Consider the following 5,682-nt stretch of genomic DNA (forward strand, 5'->3'; position numbering starts at 1 on the left):
GGGCCCACTGACAATGAGTACGTGGGCCAAGTGCCGGGCAAGTTCCTACAAATTAACCATTTAGACCGGGACCGCTAAGCCTGTTTATTTAAGGGCTGGGACCGTGCCCATGAGACTAGCCCACTTGGCCAGCTTAGGACCCGACCCACTTGCCACCCCTAAATTCAACACAAGATGAAATACTACCTCACTTTAAATTTATATGAACCTATTAACTTTTTAGTCCTTTTTAAAAATGACCAATTTACCTATTTGGAAACAATTTAGCTTTATACAATAACTTATAGCCACACAATATATATGCAACTCATTTCACACCACTGGTTCAAAATTATTCTCTTTTCTTAAATTACATGACCAGTCAAATAGGTTCATATAAATTGAAACGGAGGGAGTACTTAATTTCAGCACCACTAATATCACCAGGAGAATAGGAAAACGTTCTGAATCCATGTTTCCTATTTGCACTGTTCACTCTAATAAATGTAAAAACATAATTACAGAATAACTTTATACAGAAAGTATAGATGTAATGTACTACGCAATGGAGGTCTTGTGGAACACACTACACTTCCCAGCGTGAGTTGGTGCCATAAAGAATCTTCTATTCTACTATCCATAAATCATAGACATTTCTTGCTTCTAATGCAATCTACTCAGCGCCTGCCTTCGGATAGTGAATCATAATACAGAGTCAAGCTGAGACAGAGATAGAAACTCAATAACAGCCAGATCAAACAACAAACAAGCAAATATAGAAAGCAACAGATTATAACTAGCTCATTAGAGTGAACTGAGTTGAGCAACTACTGCATGTTACAACCAAACAGCTCAAAAGAATGACCAATACATTTTTCCTTCAAAATAAAATATGAAATATTTCTATTTCTGTGGCAGTGAATCAAATGATAATAGGGAATTGATGCAAGTCACAGGGTCATTGTGGATACTTTGTAGGAGAAATTTTGAAAACCCCAAGCCGTAAAACAATTCAAGGGGCCAACCATTCTCAGAACTTTCATATATGCGTTGATTAGAGGCCTCCATACAACCATAGAGATGGGAAGAGCAAAAGAACAATCAATGCTGACCTATCACTACCAACAAGCATCGGCCACAATACAACTTATGCATAATAAGAAAGCGGATCCATCATTGTTTTTTATTAAAAGTGGTATTCAGAAAAGAATATAAAAGATTTCAGTTTAGAGAAAACATTTGTACATTTTGGTTTAGCAACATTACAGTTCATGATCATCTTATAAACTAGCGGATTAAAGTTGGCAAGTCAATAGAAGAAAAAAAGAATGTTATCTACTACTATAGCCTAAAAGGAAGTCAATTAGAGCCAAAAAAGAAAAACATATATTTCATTGTCAGACACAACCATATACTAGTCTTTAACTAAGTCCTTCACTCACAAAAATATGCTCTTCTAATTTTCAAGATCCAAGTATCCCTTATAAGATTTCCCCAAAATACAGTCACATTTCAGTTTAATTTCTCATCAACCGAACAGCTTCAGCTCGATTGTCTACTACAAATACTCAGGTATATAAAAAATGCTCACAGTTCCTGACATAATGATATATATGTAGGAGTATTTTCCAAACTCCTCTATCATAAAAAGTTTTCAAAGGAGCCTGACAAGCTTCAAATTTAATGTAAGCATCGATGAATATCCTCTTCCATCCATATGTATAGGATGGAAAGAAATAAGCAATGCTAGAGTCATACCATTTCATATTAGCACTGCCGAGGTACAGCACTCACAAATGAAATGCAATGGAGTAAGTAGATTGCTAACTCTAGGGCATTTACGTAAGCTCGCTAAAATAAAAGGAATTGTGGCAATTGGAGCTTGATTACAATGGCCTCGTAAAGCTGCCTCGTAATGGATGGTTTGTAGGAGAAATTTTGAAAACCCCAACGGCATAAACAAATTCGAGGGGCCAACCATTCTCCAAACTTTCATATAAGCATTGATTAGAGACTTCTTTACACCCATAGTAATGGTGAAGAGGAATAGAACAATCAATGCTAACACAAGCCATGTTATGCATACATAAGAATGAACAAAATCACAATAAGGATATAATAGTTTACCAGTTCTGTTGGAGACATATGACGGCGCCGTATCCGTCCGATTCCGTGAGCTTCGTTGTAAACCAAACACATTATACAGAGACTCGAAGCTCCTCTATACCCCGCGCTAAACAACTAAGTTGGATTTAGTATTAGAGGATTCATCAGTTAGTATTTAGACAGTGATGAATCCTCTAAATATTGAATCCGCATAGAGGAAGATCTTCAAATGTAGGTTCAATTGAGAAAGAGATAAAGGAGTTTTCGCTCCTTACTCGTAACGCCTGCCATTGTCGAAAAAGGTAAGGAGGCTCCGCCAGAGCTGTAATACAGCTTATAGATGTACATGCGGCTGACTAGGGTTTTACGGGCAGAGCCGCCACTGATTAGGGTTTTGCACACCCAGTGCAGTAGTAATGCCTCTATTTATAGGAGTAGAAAAAAAGAATGAGCTCCCACTTTTACCAAACTATATGACGGTCCTTTGTGTTTGATGTATGTTCATATTAGTCCTTTAAATAAACTTTTGAGCAATTTTGATCATTTTTCCATTAAGTATTTATATCTATCTATCTATACTTATACTATATTAAAAGCACGAAATTCTTTAGCGGAATATGGTTCGTCTTTTTTACCCTTTAAAAATAGTGGTAATACTGAATTAAATAGTAATTTAAATATTTTCCTAATATGTAAGAATTGTCATTTAATTATTTTTCTAATATCTGGGATATTGAAATCAACTATAATTTTGATTATTAAAATTTTCATAACTGAATTATGTAGAGAATCTTATATTTAGGATTCCAAAAGAAATTAAATTTTATTTTATATATTTTTCTTATTTCAATCCTATTAATATTAAAGTTGTTATAAACTATAATATTTTTTTATTATTCAAAACTTAGAAATTAAGTACTCATATTTGTACTATCTTTTTCCGTAGATTAGCACTATTTTAAACCTACTAAAAATAGGTAAACATAAGTAGAATACTCATTGTATTTGGCAAAATTAAAATTGAGTTTGAAATGTTTACTTTAGTTTCTTACAAGTTTTTTGGGGCAAGTTTTCGGGGCTAGTTTACTTGATACAGTTAATAGCCACTTGAAGTGTTTAAATGATAAAAGGGTCAATTGAGGTGTCTGGATGATCGTTGAGGACAACTTAAATGGACGGTTTATGTATTTCGCCTTTATAATATGACATATTTCAATGATTTAAATTCTTAATATATATTAGCACAGTAAAATCAGGGGTTTAAATTTTTATCATATATTCATAATTTTATAATATTAATAAATAGATTGAAAGATATAATTGAATAGAAAGAAAATTAACGTATCTCATTTCTAAAGATCAATATTCAGTTCAGGTAAATAAATATGCAACATAAAATATAGAATAGGTTAAATTCGAGCTTGAGATGAAAGAGTTCCAATCCCATCTATATCATTTTGGAAGTACAAATACTTTTATTTTATACTAATATAAAGAATTTTGTATTACTAAATTTAGTGTTTAATATCTAATGCCATTGAAGGACAATTTGGAATATTACATAGATGTTATTAGATTTTATCATGTGAAATTTATTTTATTATAAGAAATAAAAATAAGAGATATGAGTGTAATTCTCAAACCGTAATGGAAGTTTGTGTTATAAAGAGAATTTAAGAGGAAAGTTTTAGAATTTATCCCAAGTTGTAATTATAGCTAAATATTAAAATTTGGGATGAGTTAATATTAAGTTTTAAATTAATAAAAAAAAATTAATGTGTAAAATAAATAATTAAATTGGTTAAGTAGCAAAAGAATGTGATTCAATTCCCCCCCCCCCCCCCAAATTATCATATAAGTAAAAGTATTTTTCAAATGAAAAAAATCTTCTAGCATTCATATATTTGTTCCATAAGAAGTGCATTAACGGTGAAAGAATAAAAAATAAAGTAAGATCGGTTATTGTGAAATATTAAGAGTCAAATCGATAAAAATACAAACTTGAAACAATAAAGATGAAACAGTAGAAGAAAAGTTATATTATATATGATTTGTCATCAATTATTATTATTATTATTATTATTATTATTATTATTATTATTATTATTATTATTATTATTATTATTTTGTAAATATTCTTACAAATTGAACTCCCTATATATTTTTAATATATTTAGTTATTTGTTGTAAAATATTAATTTAATATTAATCATTCTTAGACTTTATTCTAACGTACCTTTTTTCTAAGAGCTATAGGGCAAATCTATCACTCCCAAATCTCAAAAAGACCAAGAGATTATATTTTAAATTCGTGCTATTTGCCAAATCTTTGATCGGTTGTGGTAAGTAAGTTTTGTGTTACTTTTTTGTTTTTGATATTAGATACAAAATAATAATAATAATTTTTACAAGATATTTCACATAATTTTAAGGACTTCTATGATGCATATTTTCTTTTTTAATTGAATTAGTTAAAGTGAAATTAACATTCTATCAAGTTTAGGAACTCATTTTTTTTGTATCTCAAACACTTTGTTTAATGTTACTTATTTTAATTCTTTAAGACGGTATATTTATTGATATAGGAAACACGCACAAAGCGCGTACCCTAAGACTAGTTTAACAAAAAGTATGAAAGAAAAATTTAATGAGATCTAACAGGAAATCCCGTTAAACCGAAAAATTTTAGTGGTCTCGTTGGTTGGTTACAAACCTTTTACTTTGTTGGTGAGGGTTTGATCCCCATCTTATAGTCTCCTTCATCAAATCTGAAAAATTGCACCACACTCCATGAGTAAATCAAAGTATGAGAAATTGCACTGACGCCAAAAATAAATCAAGAATAGCACAAAATTACAAATGCTACACCTCCAAGTCCGAGATGCCCGTAAATATTTTTCCTTTTATAATTTTCGTTAAAAATTAACATCCATAGTTTGCTACAAATTGACGCGGATCAAAAATATTGACTTTTACCAAATTTAAGGGACTAAAACTGCTCAAACGTATATTTAAAAAATTATTTTAAACCTACTTCCATACATGAAAGGACCATTTTTGGTTATTTGCTCCAAGCTATAGTCATGTTCTACTCTCTTTTTACTTCTTATTTTGGCTTCCCCTTATATAACAGTGAGTTTGTTTTAGAGGATTGAAATACAACTGCTAAAGATTTTTAAAAAAACAATCTAATTTGTAGACTTTTATTGGGCTAAAATTCATTTTACGTAGTACATATATTTTTTTACTACCTTAATGCAGTTAGGTAAGGTAAAGAAACGAAGAAAATTTTGCGTCAAACAATAACCAATTAGTTGAACTTATAGAACAAACCAAACAAATTGTATAAAATTTTATGTACTTTAGTACAGTGGACTAAGGTACACCTGTTGCATAATGCATATCTTTTCCCACTATATATTCACGTTTTTATGCAATAACTTCAGCCAGGTAATTTATATTTACTAATTGTGATTATGCAATTTTAAGAGAGTAAAAATCAAACGATGAAATGTACAAGATATGGGCAAGAACGAAATACATGTCAAACAATAGCTCATGAGCTGAACTTATAGAATATAGCGAACAACCTGTATA

The 5,682-nt window shown here is 30.7% G+C and overlaps 1 long non-coding RNA gene across 1 annotated transcript; it reads right to left on the bottom strand.

The window, feature by feature from the left end:
* Nucleotides 1–310: 310 nt before the first annotated feature.
* On the bottom strand, nt 311–2,489 carry LOC104086142 (uncharacterized). Its single transcript, XR_684031.4, has 2 exons — nt 2,107–2,489; nt 311–699 (listed from the first exon to the last, which is right to left on the bottom strand). It is a non-coding gene; the product is annotated as an uncharacterized lncRNA (long non-coding RNA).
* Nucleotides 2,490–5,682: the final 3,193 nt, after the last annotated feature.

The sequence above is a fragment of the Nicotiana tomentosiformis genome, chromosome 3 (assembly GCF_000390325.3).
Source record: "Nicotiana tomentosiformis chromosome 3, ASM39032v3, whole genome shotgun sequence".
NCBI lineage: Eukaryota > Viridiplantae > Streptophyta > Magnoliopsida > Solanales > Solanaceae > Nicotiana > Nicotiana tomentosiformis.